The sequence below is a fragment of the Danio rerio genome, chromosome 2 (assembly GCF_052040795.2).
Source record: "Danio rerio strain M-AB ecotype USA chromosome 2, GRCz13ab, whole genome shotgun sequence".
Taxonomy (NCBI): Eukaryota; Metazoa; Chordata; class Actinopteri; order Cypriniformes; family Danionidae; genus Danio; species Danio rerio.
The window spans coordinates 34,464,280-34,479,664 of record NC_141022.1 but is presented as its reverse complement, the minus strand read 5'-3'; the positions used below and the strand labels follow the sequence as shown (position 1 = coordinate 34,479,664).

The 15,385-nt window shown below is 35.8% G+C and overlaps 1 protein-coding gene across 5 annotated transcripts in view; it reads right to left on the bottom strand.

Moving 5' to 3' along the window:
• yes1 (YES proto-oncogene 1, Src family tyrosine kinase) overlaps positions 1 to 15,385 on the bottom strand; it is a 262,958-nt gene that overhangs the window by 238,298 nt on the left and 9,275 nt on the right. For all 5 annotated transcript variants that reach the window (XM_087239180.1, XM_087239178.1, XM_087239177.1 and 2 more), the window contains exon 2: positions 12,374 to 12,503. The gene's annotated coding sequence lies outside the window, so the exon portion shown is untranslated. The remainder of the gene's footprint in view (positions 1 to 12,373; positions 12,504 to 15,385) is intronic.

Sequence of the window (15,385 nt, the reverse complement as noted above, 5' to 3'; positions counted from 1 at the left end):
CGTTTCTGTGTGGAGTTTGCATGCTTTTCCTGCGAACCGGGGAGAACCGGGGGTGCTCCAGTTTCCCCCACAGTCCAAAGACATGCGGTACAGGTGAATTGAATAGGCTAAATTGTCCGTAGTGTATGAGTGTGTGTGAATGAGTGTGTGTGGATGTTTCCCAAAGATGGGTTGCAGCTGGAAGGGCATCCACTGCATAAAAACAAGCTGGAGAAGTTGGCGGTTCATTCCACTGCTGCGACCCCGGATTATTAAAGGGAGTAAGCCAAAAAGAAAATGAATGAATGAAAAGCATCAAATCAGGTTTATGTTTTCTTTTTGATGATAAACAAAACAATTATGTATTGTTTTAGGTATTGTTTTGAATAGTATTTTAATGCTCTTGAATCATGAATGTAATATCTACATTTATTTATTTATGTATTTAAATATTTATTTATTTATCTTGAAAGAATATCATGGTTTCCGCTACATTTATTCTTCCATGGCGGGGCGCCACGCCAAAATTCATCCCGCCACAGCTACATTACAGCTTCTCATTCAAAACATTTTATTTTTTTAATAGCGGGTAATAATCGCACCAAAACGTATTAAAGGGTAAGTGAATTATAAACTTTTACAAAACTTTTCTGTAACGTAGTATTGCTGTGCTTCATTTGTTTATCCTTTAAGGTGACGTGCTGACTGACTGACTGACTTACTGACAGACTGACAGGTGCGTGATGCCAGCAAACACGACAGATAGAGATTCAACATAGCAAACATAGAGATTCAATGCTCGTAGGCTATTACATAAATGCGATCCCAACTTCTAATATGTACTCATGATATTATCACTTAAAAAATAACGCCACAGGTGGTTGGTAGATCTGTGTAAAAAAAGGCCTGCCGCTACAGCTGGAAAAAATCCTAGAGGAAACACTGAATATAATGACCTTAATGTACAGTCTGTGCACCCCATAGGGTCTATAAATACATGGAGAACTTACAAATGTTATTGTGAGGAAGATAATTAAACCATAATGGTAAATAGAGTTATAAATAGTTTTGTTAAAAGATTTTAAGATATACAATAATGATATGGGAATATCTTGGTTTCAAAGTCTCAGACACCAAACAAAAACAGGTAATTTGTAAGAGTTGTTGCATAAATGTTGCCACAGCACGAGGAATTGCAACAACCAGCCCCTAAAAAAGCACCAAAGGCAGTTATGGAGTGTCATGCTAAAAAGTAAACTAAAAGTATTGCTAATCATTAAGTATTAAGTATTCATTTTCTTTTCGGCTTAGTCCCTTTTTTAATCTGGGGTCGCCACAGCGGAATGAACCGCCAACTTATTCAGCATATGTTTTACACAGCGGATGCCCTTCCATCTGCAACCCATCAATAGGAAACATCCATACACATTTTGGACAATTTTAGTTACCCAATTCTCCTGTACCATATGTCTTTGGAGGAAACCCCCGTGAACACACGCCAACTGATCCAGCCGAGGCTCGAACATGCCCCCTTCTTGCTGTGAGGCAAACGTGCAACCTATTGCGCCACCACACAGCCCCCAACAAAACATCACGAAGGCACCAGAAGATAATTAACACCATAACTCACTACTGTTTGCTTGACAGAAAAATTACTGTTTCATTTCTGAATATTTCTAAACAAATTTCAAAGGAAGTTGGAGTTAGTGAATATCTTTTCAGTTCCCTTTTTTGACTCTCACTAGCAGTAAGAAGCTACGAATATTGAGCTGAAGCTTGACTACGAAATTACTTCACAAATCAAATGAAATCGCAATACAAAAATATTTTTTAAAAAATCGCAATTAGACATTTTCCCCAAATCACACAGCCCAAGTCTCTTACATGATGTTGAATTGTGAGTCAGCTATGACGATAGTGCTTGGTGGCAATGTGCATTCAACAAAGAGTTTTCCTATTTGAGACACTGCTGGTCATACCATGAGTGCTGTACTGGGAGTCAATAAAAGCAACATCTTTATCGCTGTATCAGTGTCTGAAATATGAAACGTCAGTTATCCACTTCAGCAAATCACAAAAGACAGGCTCTGGAATGAACTGGGTAACCTTGACAGAGGCAAGCGTCACGCTCATGTTTTGTTTGCACCTATACAAAGAAGTGCAGCACTTTTAATAATGTCTAAGGGCCAATATGTTTCAAAGAGATGAAATTCAATTAGTGCAAGCCACATCTCCACCTCCTCTGACAGGAACTTGGTTGTTAGGCAACACCAAGGACATTCCATTCTCTCAGCCAGCACAGTTACTTCCAAACGATTCAGCAAATAAAAAAAAAAGTGTCTGAGGGGTGGTAGCGGCCAGTCTCCTCCCAGACAAAAGAAGAGGCATTTAGACACCACATGACTTCTCTTGCTGTGCAGCCTTACTTGTTCTACCTAAGAAGTCCACAAAGTCTTTCAAAGTGGAGTCTTTCTGAGAGAAATAGATTCTGTCAATCAAACAGCCAGAAGTGAAAACGATTCAAATAGAAGGGGAAACAATATGTAAAGCAAGGAGTACAAAGTATGTTAATTCAACACAGGACGCTATATCAGATGCCACTGTAGAACTGCTTTATGTAAAAGATGCTCTACTATTTAATTGTCTGGTGTTTGTAAAATTAAAAATAAATGCTTTAATTTAACAAGGAATAGATACATTAAAATGGATCAAAATTTCATTTTATTGAAAAAAAAAGTATTTTAAGTCATGCAGCACAACTGTTTTCAGCAATCATGTTTTCTTGAAATAAATCATGAAATATGTTCATCTTTTGAACACAAATTAAGATATTTGCAATGAAACTAAATTTCATATCTGAGAGATTTCTGTCCTTCCACCAAGTGTCTGTTGACTCAAAAATTTAGACGAGATCAAAAAGATAAATCCATATGAATGAAGCAGCTTCTGGACAAACATGAGGCTTTTATTTACATGTAAATATTCATCAGTAAACTGTTTACGGCACTTAAATCTTGCCACAAGAACTCAAGCATGCTTGCCTGATTTACCAGTGAGGTTTTATTTCATGTGCCGGCCCACGTTTGAGCTTCTGGGATTCTTGTGTGTGTAGTACATATGGTTGAGAATCTGCCTATATGTTAATTGATGATCAGTAGATTAATAAACTGTTTATATGTGAACAAAAGTATAAATTGAACCACTTTATCATATAAAGTGACCATGTTTCTTTAGAGAATAAAGATTAAAGCAGATTCCAGTGTTTCCTTTAGGATTTTTTGCAGCTGTGGTGACAGGTATTTTACATAAATCTTAAAACTGTCATGAGCACAGTATTACAAGTCGAGATTGCATTCATGTAATATGAGCATGCTAAGCTCTTTGCTTGCGTGCCGATTTCATCTGTTCATGCACAAAACGTCTTGCATACCCTCAAATATACGTTGCTCAAGTGCAGTTTTTTTTTTGTGCACTCTGAAATAAATGCTGCTGAAGTGCAATTTAGCGTGTTTGTGTAGTAAGTATGTCTCCAACATTTATTAGATTTGCTAGGAATATTTATGAATGTCTACAATAGAACAACAGAATTGCATTAATGTGTCTTGAAGTAAAGTAAAACAGCCATAAACTCCAGCAAGATAAAGTCATTTTATGCAGAGCCATAGACCTTTATCTATAAAGTATAATTTTGGAAACTGTTTTCATCGTAACTGAAAGCTACGTCGTATTTGCTGACCTCACACATCAGGCAGCCCTGTCAGTCAGTCAGTCATGTCACCTTAAAGGGTTGAACAAATAACGCACAGCACTACTATGATTACAGAAAAGTTTACTCTGTTATAATTCACTTACATTTTATTATGTTTTGGTGCAATTTTAACCCACTATTTATAAACAGCAACAACTGAATGTTTTGAATGAGAAGCTGTAATGTAGCCGTGGCGGGAATTAATTTTGGTGAATGAAGGAATGAATAAATGGAAAAATGAATGTAGCGGAAACCACATTTTGAAGACTTTTAATGGAGGGACAGAAATTATTACTGATTTTGCTTTTTTCTTTTGTTGTCATTGGCGAGACTTCATTTAAGAAGTTATATATTTCTTTCTTACAGAAAATTATTAGGTGTCTGTTTTTTCCCTTTTCCCTAGCCGTGAAACATATGCTGGAATGCAGTCTATGCAAATGATGTGTCATGCTAATCTCTTCTGCATTTAAAGGGCACCGGGATTTAACTTTAATTTCCTGCCAGTGCAATAACAGCGTTCTCCATGTTGATGATGGACTGTCTATTTCAGCATAACCAAGAATTCATAATCACCATATAGTGTTGCGGCTGTTTAGGGCCGGGTATGTTTTTCTTATTAATTATGCTAATGTGTGACAAGCCTCCTTTCTAATTACTTCACTGTCAGAGGAGCGGGCCTATGCAGTGAGTCAGGGGGATAAGGAAGCTGGGCTGTGGGTGCAAGACAAAGAGATTGTTTTGATCATGCCATTTGAGCCTTCGTTACTGCTTATGGACATGTTCGTCAATGTTTTTAAATCGCTGAAAAATATGTTGGCATATGAAAAGCTGTCAGTGTGATATAAACTGTGCAATTTAATGACATGATATGTGGATAAATGACAATATTTGCCTGTGCAAACAGCTGGGCTGTGCTGACTGCAGTCACAAAAACATGAAAATGTCACTGCTAGGTTGCTAAGAATGTTTATGAAATGTTATAGCCTTATTAGACAATAACATTTTGATAGAAAAAAACAAATCAAAGCACAACAATGGCAAGAAACTGAACCTGAGCAAAAATACTCCTGTGTCACCAACAATATGCCACAGAGCAGACAGAGCAAACAAAAGGGGACAGACACAAAAGACCTAACCTACAACATAATTAGTTCTGTTGTCTTGTGGACTAATTCTCTTGCGTTTTGTTTTGTTAGCTTTGATGGTACCTCCCAATGGTACCTCCCAAGAAAACTGCATGAAAAGGTTCTGCCATAGTTTGAAAACTGAAACTAGAAATAAAAGTTATAACTGTGGTTGAAATTCCTCATTCTTCATTAATGTAGTTTCAACATGTGACAGCTGCTCTTTTTCATGCAATGCAAACATATGGAGAGCCCTGGTCCAAGTTCAGTTAAATCTAACAAAACAAATAAAACAATTGTGGTTCCCTGAAAAGACAGTTTACCCAACTAAAAGTAACAATTAAGAGAATATATATATATATATATATATATATATATATATATATATATATATATATATATATATATATATATTAACAAAGATATGACAAATTAATGCAAAACGTAATGTAAATTATTAACAAAACCCTACCAGCAACTACATATTATTTAAATTTGACAGTATTCAGAACAGAAAATGAAATGACCGAGAATGAAAAGTATGAAACAAAATCAGTGAAGTGAAGTGAGTGAAGTGAGCCTTTGTCAAATATTGTTTGTTTTACTCATACTCGAAATTGGTCCTCTGCTTTTAACCCACCTAAGTTCACACATATGTTTAGAGTGAGGAGTGAAAGCACATAAATACACACAAACATGCACAGAGAGCAGTTCATTCACCTCCTCCATCTTTAATTCGTGCTTTGGAATCGAACTAGCCAACCTTTGGGTTACAAGTTCAATCCACTAGCCATTAGGCTAGAGATGCCCTAAATAATGCACCATAAATCTATAGTGGCATTTACTGTAAACAACATTTATTACAAGGAATAAAATAGAATTGTCGCCTGCAGAACACTGTAAAATTGCCATTATTTTATGCCAAAAAAGAATAACAAAAACAAAAAAAATTACCCAAAAAAAAGACTACAGTATGCTGTGAAGCAGAACAGTACCTTGTCATTTGCATAAAAAAGAGAAAAGCAGCTCCGAATAAGGTCTTCTTTTGCCAGACGAATGCACTTAAATTTATTAACATCAAGAGTGCCAAAGGTTACAATTGAAGGTTTAAAGCGAAACTGAAACTAGTGACTGTATTATATTCACAATACAAAACTCACATCTCTCATTCAACACCAATGCAAATTTGTTCACACTTTACACATTTTGCTAACTTTATTTTTACAAAATAAACAAGTAGCTTTGGATTAGGGCTGCACAATATATCATTTCAGCATCGATATTGCAATGTGTTCATCCACAAAAGTCACTTCGCAGGATATGCAATGTTCGCAGGTATGCAATGTAATCTCTGGGAAACATCCACACACACACATTCACACACACACTCATACACTACGGATAATTTAGCTTACCCAATTCACCTGTACTGCATGTCTTTGGACTGTGGGGGAAACCGGAGCACCCGGAGGAAACCCACGCGAAGACGGGGAGAAACTCCACACAGAAACGTCAACTGAGCAGAGGTTCGAACCAGCGACCTTCTTGCTGTGAGGCGACAGCACTACTGAGCCACTGCCTCGCCGTGTGATTGTATTATCGTTTAAAAAACATTCAGGTATATTATTTATATTTTATCATTCAGTTACTGTACTTGAATACTGTTAGACTCAGGAAATGATAAAACACTTTATTTCAATGGGATCTTTGTCTTGATAGTATTTATAGATTGTTATGCATGAAAATACTTACAACACATGCAAATACAGAAATACACTGCAAATAGCACAGACCACAATGAAAACATGTTGGGGATCAACAAAAAGTTTATAGATTGTTTAATAGATTTAATAGAGATGCAAATAGTAAACATTATTCATCAATTTCCACCTAAACCTGTGTATAAAAATCCAACTAGGGATGTTCTGATCGATCGGTCAGAAATTGGTATCGGCCGATAATCACATTTTATGACTCGATCGGTACTTGTCAATCTGGCCAATCTCATGAACTGTCCGCAAGTTTGTTTACAAGTTTACACATAGAGAAAGATGCACGTGTGCTCATCAGCAGTGCTACAACACGCAAAGAGGTAAATGATGCGTGGGAGCATAAGTGATCACTTTGCTCACGTCACAGCAGCTAAAATATACAGCTTATACAGTCTATTGGTGCAACTCGCTGAGTCAAGTGCAACCTTTGAATGTCCAGTGTTCTGAGCAGCTGTGATGCGAGCAGAGTGATCACCGCTAACTATCCAGAAGTCTCGCTGTAAAAGCCGAGGGGAAAGGAACAATCATGCCAGCAGGTCAAATGGGAGAGAGAAATGGAGTTTAAGTTCATTCTCTCAATCGCAGTGAAATAGGGGCTTCTGCTGTGTCAGTGAAAGACTGTCCAGCAAACACACATGCAGTCAAATTGTGCACAGTTTCTGCATTTTTAAGTAGTTGGAGCCTTGTAAATACTTGCGCTCACCTCCCTCACCATAGTAAGTTACCGCGACTTAGCGCATATGTAATAAATGATGTCACTATAAATCCAGTTATGATTATTACTGAAGCTCTACCTGCATTGCGGTGCACAGAAGAAACAATTAACTTTGACACCCCTACTAACTAGTGTCTCATCTAGCCCTCATGGCCTCTCCGGAAGCTCCGCAACTCTCCCAAAAAGGCCTCTTCATAGAGGGCCGGGAACTTAGATAAAATACCTCAGAAATCATGGCAAGTAAATGAGCAAGAGAACAGATCGTGAGAGGCACAATGATGTTCTAAGCATTATATTTGTTTGGTTACATGAATAGTCCAGTAAAGAAAATCTCTGCTCTCTCATCAAGCTGCTGTGACTGTCTGGAGCTGCGATCATAGAGCTGCTACCAAGACTTGGAGATAAGCAAATATTTTGATGGCCTTGCATGTATTTAGGCCTTTTTACATACAAGAACTGAATGTTCTGTGTTTTTAATAATACTGCAAATTCACTAAAACCTGGCTGGAAATATAAATAAAATAAATATTTTTTACTTTTTAATTCAACTGGCGAGGCAGTGGCGCAGTAGGTAGTGCTGTCGCCTCACAGCAAGAAGGTCGCTGGGTCGCTGATTCGAACCTCGGCTCAGTTGGCGTTTCTGTGTGGAGTTTGCATGTTCTCCCTGCCTTTGCGTGGGTTTCCTCCGGATGCTCCGGTTTCCCCCACAGTCCAAAGACATGTGGTACAGGTGAATTGGGTAGGCTAAATTGTCTGTAGTGTGTGTGTAAATGTGTGTGTGGATGTTTCCCAGAGATGGGATGCAGCTGGAAGGGCATCCGCAGCGTAAAAACTTGCTGGATAAGTTGGCAGTTCATTCCACTGTGGCGACCCCGGATTAATAAAGGGACTAAGCCGACAAGAAAATGAATGAATGAATAATTCAACTTTTCCTAACAAAGGCCTTTAGTTGTTGCAATAAACAGTAGTTTATAAGCCTATTTCTTTTTAGTAAAAAAAGTAATATATTGTGGTGTGCACTTTAACTTCTTATGCATCAAATTGTCTACACTCAAAACGTTTTCTTTATTGAAACATGTTGAATTCTTCTACCATCATTTGAAGTGTTTCAAAATTGCATTGTTAGTCAGTAGGCTTGGGGGGTATCCAAATTTTGATACCGTCAAACCTCCCTATTTTATCTCGGTATCGGGTATTACCGTGCATAATAAAATTAAATTATGACGTAAGGCTCAGACAGGGTCACCAAACTGTTGGCTTGTGCCTAAACCATTCAGAAACTGAATACCGTATATGCAACCTTAGGTTCGCTGTCACCTGTTTGTCTTGTTTGTATTAGAGATTTGCGCAGGGCGGTCTCTCTCATTTACACACATTGAAATTTACATGGTTGCTATTTTTAGATCCCGCGGTATACCATATTACTGCCCAAGCCTATTAGTCATTTCTTTTTTTTTTTTTTTTACGTTTTTTTCTATTATTTTCTGTAAAGCGGCTTCTGACCCCTATAAGTCCACAATAAATGGTTATTTAAGGCATGTTTGAGGGATTGTAGGCAGCATCCTTTATTTATTCATTTAGGTAAGGAGAAAGCTCCTCTTATGTATCATACTTAGATAGAAAATGTGCTTTATGCATTACAAAGCTTAAAGCATTAGAATCGGTACTCGTATCAGTTGCAAAAATCCTGATCAGAGCATCCATATAACAACACATGCAAATAGAAACGCAATGCAAGTAGCACAGACAACAATGAAAATGTCTCAGGAGACCCTGAAAATTTTATAGATCCCATTTGATCTACAGTAAAATTATAAAAGCTTTCCAAATTTAAGTCATGTGATAAATTTGTATTCATATTGCAATATATATCACAAAATAAAAAAATATTGCAGTGTTAGATTTTTCCAATATTGTGCAGCCCTACTTTAGATACAAGTTGCAGCATGTTTCAGATTAAAAAAAAAAACATGATCATATTCTGGAAAAAAAGATAAAATAATAATAGGATGTATAAAATAATTTGACGGTCATGGAAGATTATATATGAATTTATACATTCATGTTTTACATCAAAATTGTGAAAACTGAAGGATTCCATTGGAAAAAAACTAATATATTCCCAATAATTCATTTCAGACATATAAAAACTCTCCCTCCGGTGGAGCAGTGGCCCCTGTCCATAACAGATGACACAGGCCTGTCACTATATCCAGCATGCATTATGTCAGATGTCTGCTCGTCAATCTGGTTATGTTCATGCATAATGAGCAACTGTATGTTGTTCTTATTTTCATGACTCTTGGTAGCAAAACATGAATCAGCCTGGCAGATGGGCCAATAACCCACTCATTGGAGAATGGCACATATCAGCAGACTTAACTTAGAATATGAAATACCCCACATTTAAACAAACCAGTGAATGGTCCTCCGTGAAGACAACTGACCTCAGTGTAAATCAAAAAATAAAAGTGCCACTATTCAAGAAAATCAATTCATCAGCCTTAATTACAAATATGAAACACTCAAATATTGTAATATTGCAAACCCTGGACAACTCTCTTGAGGTTTAAATAAATAACTATGCTGCTTGATTTAGATTCTCAGCGTGAGGGAGAATTGGTCATAAATAATCTAGTTAAATGGAGAGGATATTTAATTAATCAGACTGAAATGACCCGGCACATCTCTGAATATTCAGTGCTTTTTCTTTGTCACCTTTCCAGCTTGCCTGACTTGATGAATATGTTACCGGTTTGATTATTTGAAAAATTCATATGAATTAATACAAACACATAAGCATCCTTAAACCCTAAATTATAATTAAAGTGTGAGGTTTTTTACATAATATAATATTATTTTATATGAATAAATAAATGTAATTTTTATATGCATTTTATCAGTAGAGCTGTTTTTAGTAAATCTCTAAAAACGTAGAGATTTACTACACAAAGCCATAAATTCACTGACAAGCTATGTAAAGTGGTATTCAAAATTGCAGCTCATTTTGGCCATCAATATTAATAAAGAATTAAAATAAAGATAGTCGCTCAGTAATAATAACAGAGCTGTTTGCATAGTAAATCCTACTACAACTGAAAGCATGTGAAATTACCACATTTAATAAAATGTTTTTACTACAAAAATCACTGTTTGAAGTCCTTATATGAGATGATTCTGTAGTCATGTGATTATTTTTAGTCAGAGGTGCATTTCCCAAAACCATCATTAGCCAACAAGGTTGCAAGTTTCGTCATTACACAGTTTGTTGATTTGGTAGGGCTGGGTGATTTTGCCTAAAATCAAAATCTCGATTAATTTTAACTTGATTACAGTTAATGACCGATTATTTTATTTATTTTTTGCCCTTATAGTTTACTGACAAGTTATGTACAGTAAATATGTTTACAAATTAAAAGTGAGAGATTTTTGAATAAAGGATGAACATAAACACTGAACAACTGAAATTAAAACACACATTGTCTAAAACATACTGTCCTAAAAAAAAGTGAAAATAAATATCTTTTAAAATAAATAAAATAAAATAAAAAAAAAACATTTAAAATAGCACTTTTGGAAACAAAATTAATTATTTTCAAGGCTTCTCATATTAAAAGTACAAAATAAGCAGTATTTATTCTAAATAAAACAAATCTTGTATATCCTTTAAATCCTTTTTAACAGTGCATTTCTTGAACCTACTCTAAACAAGCATTTAATGTAAATAGTCATTTTATTGTAATGGACAATATGCAGTCTCAAGGCATCTCTGGTACATTGTCAATGTAGTGCAAAAGTGCAACGTGTAGTTACATTTTTGAAAGGTGCGCAGGTATGCACCCACATGAAGCCTGCCCTGCGCCAGACCATGCACATATGCTCGATGCAGAAGTATAAATCCGCCTTAGTCAAGCGAGGACACTTGACTCCACATGCAGTAGGTAAAAATTTTTTTTTTAAATGTACCTAGAAAAATCATAAGTTCTGATTGTCAATTTTCAAATACTTTTCAATTAATTGCCCAGCTGTATGATTTGGCATTTCCCAAATATCATACCAACAAACAATCGCAAACTGTGTCACAAACTTGTATGTTTGCAACTACTCCTCTAGAGCTGTAGTTAGAAGCATATATCCTGGCTGTGTTCTATTCCCAGTTATCCCCCTATGCCGTACTCTTTTGGAATGTTCCAGCCGTGGCTCATGACTAAAGCTACAGAAAAGTGGAAATTATGTTAATTCTCCAAAGCTTTTAAAAACAAAAATATATAGCATACCTTAAAGGTTTTAATTCATAATAGGTTATTTATTAAGAAATGTTGTACTGTGCAAGACATGGGCCTATTGGTTAGAACATTTCTGCAGTGGTTTGAATTTGTCAAAGTGGACTTTAAAAAAGTTTTAAAAACAAAAACACAATATTCTACTTAATAATAATAAAAAATAATAATAATACTAAATATTATTAATAATAATATAAATAATAATAATACTAATTAATAATAATTATTATTATTATTATTATTAATATTATTAAGTATGATTGTTTTTTTATTTCTTAATACACAGTCTACTGCAAATTACAATGATTTGTGGTTTATATGAGATTAGAATTCGTGTTAGCTTTTTTTGAGTGGTTTATGTTTTAGAAATGAAAACATGGGGGTTTTCTCCAAAGATGTTACTACATGTTATTATTTTGATTAATCACCCAGCCCTAAATTTATATTCTTTGGCTCAGTAGTAGTCATCAAAATGTGAAAAATATATTTATTTTTTGGTTGTCTAAACTGTCAGATCATTATTTACAAACTGTGTCACATGTTGTGTGCATTATGTATGTATACACTGTATAAATTCATGGTTGTTTTGCTTAAAAAAAGACAAATTTGAATCATTAATATCCATGCCATATGCACAAGTCCTGTAACGCTGAATCTGTTCTCTAAAAATCTTTTTTGTATGATCTTTACTAAAGCATCGTAGTTATGTGTCCTCTACCAAGAAGTTCAATATCTGGTACAAGTAGACTTACAAGATTGCAGTGGTATTTTGTTCCCTCTGGTATAGGTTACTCTCTCCCCTTCTTCTGCCCTGGACTTCGCTCATTCTTTGATTCTGTGCCTTACAGGCATGTTTCGATCCAAGTATGAAAGCATGAAAACCTGAAAGTAATGTTACAACAACATCCATGATCAGTATTAATGTTTTCACATAAGACAAACACTGCAGCCTTGAAAACAGTACTTCATGATCATGAATAAGCAATGCACTGTTTATTCGTTATGCTCCAGCTTGAAGAATTGCTGTATGCAGCTCTAAACATATCAAATGAGTTTTTAATTTAACGCAATCAATGGATTCTCCAGCTTCTAAGATAGAGAACAGTAACTGCATTCTAGTTTAAGCTGTTTGTTTGGACACTGGTATTTACAACTTTTCATATATATTGTATTCAGAAGGGTGTCACGATGGCACAGTGGGTAGCACGATCACGTCACAGCAAGAAGGTTGCTGCTTCGAGCCTCAGCTGGGTCAGTTGGCTCCCCGTGATCGCGTGGGTTTCCTTCGGGTGCTCCGGTTTCCACCACAGTCCAAAGACATGCGGTATAGGTTAGTTGAATAAACTAAATTGTCCGTAGTGTATTGTGTGAATGTGAGAGAGTGTATGAATGTTTCCCAGTGTTGGGTTGCGGCATGAAGGACATCCGTTGCGTAAAACACATGCTGGGTAAGTTGGCGGTTCGTTTCGCTGGGGCAACCCCTGATTAATAAAGGGACTAAACTGAAAATAAAATAAATAAATTTGGAAGATTTAGATATCATGCACAAGCTGCAAAGACCATTTTATGATGATTTGTCAGCAATATTTGAATAAATAAATTCCAAGATATTCCATTCCATTCCTTATCTTTCCAATCATTTGTTGTTCCTGGACACGGGTTTTCATTGGTTTAAGAGCAATTCACTAACTAGTCATTCATAACAGTATATTTGACTTATTCACTGAAAAAAGGAAGGAATAATTAACGTTAGCAAAAAAAAAAAAAAATCTGGCAAATCTTGCAACACAAAACCATATGCACAAGCAGACAAAATATTTTAGAGCATAATCATGAGAGCATCTATTCACTAGTAACATAGATGCATCGACTCCGCAATCGATCCCCTTTACATTCACTTAAAATAATGAGAGGATTAAACATGTATCATATCGCGCTTTACACAACGCTACTGCGTCAATTGCAAAATTGTGCAGTTCTTCTCTGGTCAGACAAAACCAGCAGTAAATCATCTCCAGCCTAAATAAAACAGTTATAAACCTACACTTTTTACAGCATATTTTAATTGTCTAGTTCAGATAACTTAGAAAATTACATTGCAATCTTGGAGACAGAAAGTTAAAATATTAGTTTATTATCGAAATGTTTAAATTGAAAAATGAGTACTAGTTCATTTACAAATAATAATAAAAAACATCCCAACTGAGCCCAAACAACGTTAGAAAAATTATATAGAATAGTCTAAATATCTTCCTAATATAAATGTTTGATACTTGAACACTGTACCGAGAGAACAAAATAATCTGCAGTTGTTCATTTTTTTAATGCTTCAACCAATCAATAAACAAATTAAATAGATTTTTCATTTGATTTAATGACCAATTAAATATAAACCCCATACACTAAATATTTAACTTAAATAATTCATACATTAACAAACCTAAAATAATAAATAAAAGCAGCCTGACAGACTGTGCCTTAAAGCATATCATGTTGCTCTCTCTCTCTCGTTAATGTGATTTTCTTTGAAGTCTACTTTTAAATAGCTCATTACTTTACTTTTAAATATCACTGTTTGTTTTGTGCAATTTGTTCATTATTGTAATTTAATAAGGGTGTGTTAATGGGAAGGCAATACATCGGAAGAAAATGAGTGAGTCAGACCTATTTTTAGAACATTTAACCTCTGCTATATTTTATTTAAAAATCCTCTTTTGGAAACGAACTTCGTTTAGTATAACTTTGATGTGGCGACGCAGTGCCGTAGTAGGTAGTGCTGTCGCCTCACAGCAAGAAAGTCGCTGGTTTGAGCCTCGGCTGGGTCAGTTGGTGTTTCTGTGTGTTTGCATATTCTCCCTGCGTTCGCGTGGGTTTCCTCCGGGTGCTCCGGTTTCCCCACAGTCTAAAGGCATGCGGTACAGGGGAATTGGGTAGGTTAAGTTGTCCAAAGTGTATGAGTGTGAATGAGTGTGTATGGATGTTTTCCAGAGATGGGTTGCAGCTGGAAGGGCATCCGTGCGTAAAACATATGCTGGATAAGTTGGTGGTTCATTCCACTGTGGCGACCCCAGATTAATAAGGGACTAGGCCAAAAAGAAAATGAATGAATGAAAGAATAAACAGAGGAAAGAATTAGAGGTGTAATAAAGTGTGTTCAGGGCCAAAACAAAACCACGACCACATGTATTGTCAGATTTTGTGACAATAAATTAATCTTAGCTACTTTTGTCATTATGATTAGTGTTTGATTTATTTATTCGTGAAATATGCATAGGTTAAATAATTTCACTGAGCATATAGAAGCAGCCAATAGCCTTACATAACATCATAATTTTACCTACACTGCAGTGCTAATTTAAGACGTCGATCCTCCAATAGATCTGCTACATAATCACACATACATATACAGGTCATATTTAATTTATAACACAGCAAGCTTGACATCACAGGCAAATCCAAACCAAAATGCTTTAAAACCAAAATCCAAAAGGTGTATGTGCTTTATATGAATTTGAAAATGAAAGCAAACTTCATTCCGTGCAGCACTATTAATAGCCTAGAATGCTCGAGGTCGCGAAATTCAAAAGCAAAAGCGTAAATAGTGTGATCACGCATTCAAAGCGGGCACCTTCAGTGTTCATTGTGCTCTAGAATGAGCATTATAACTGTAGCATATAACTGGTTCATCCAGGAGGATTTGAAAACACAGACTCGACTCTGGGAGTCGATTCCTGTCCTGGAGTCAACTTCGGTACTTGGTCCAT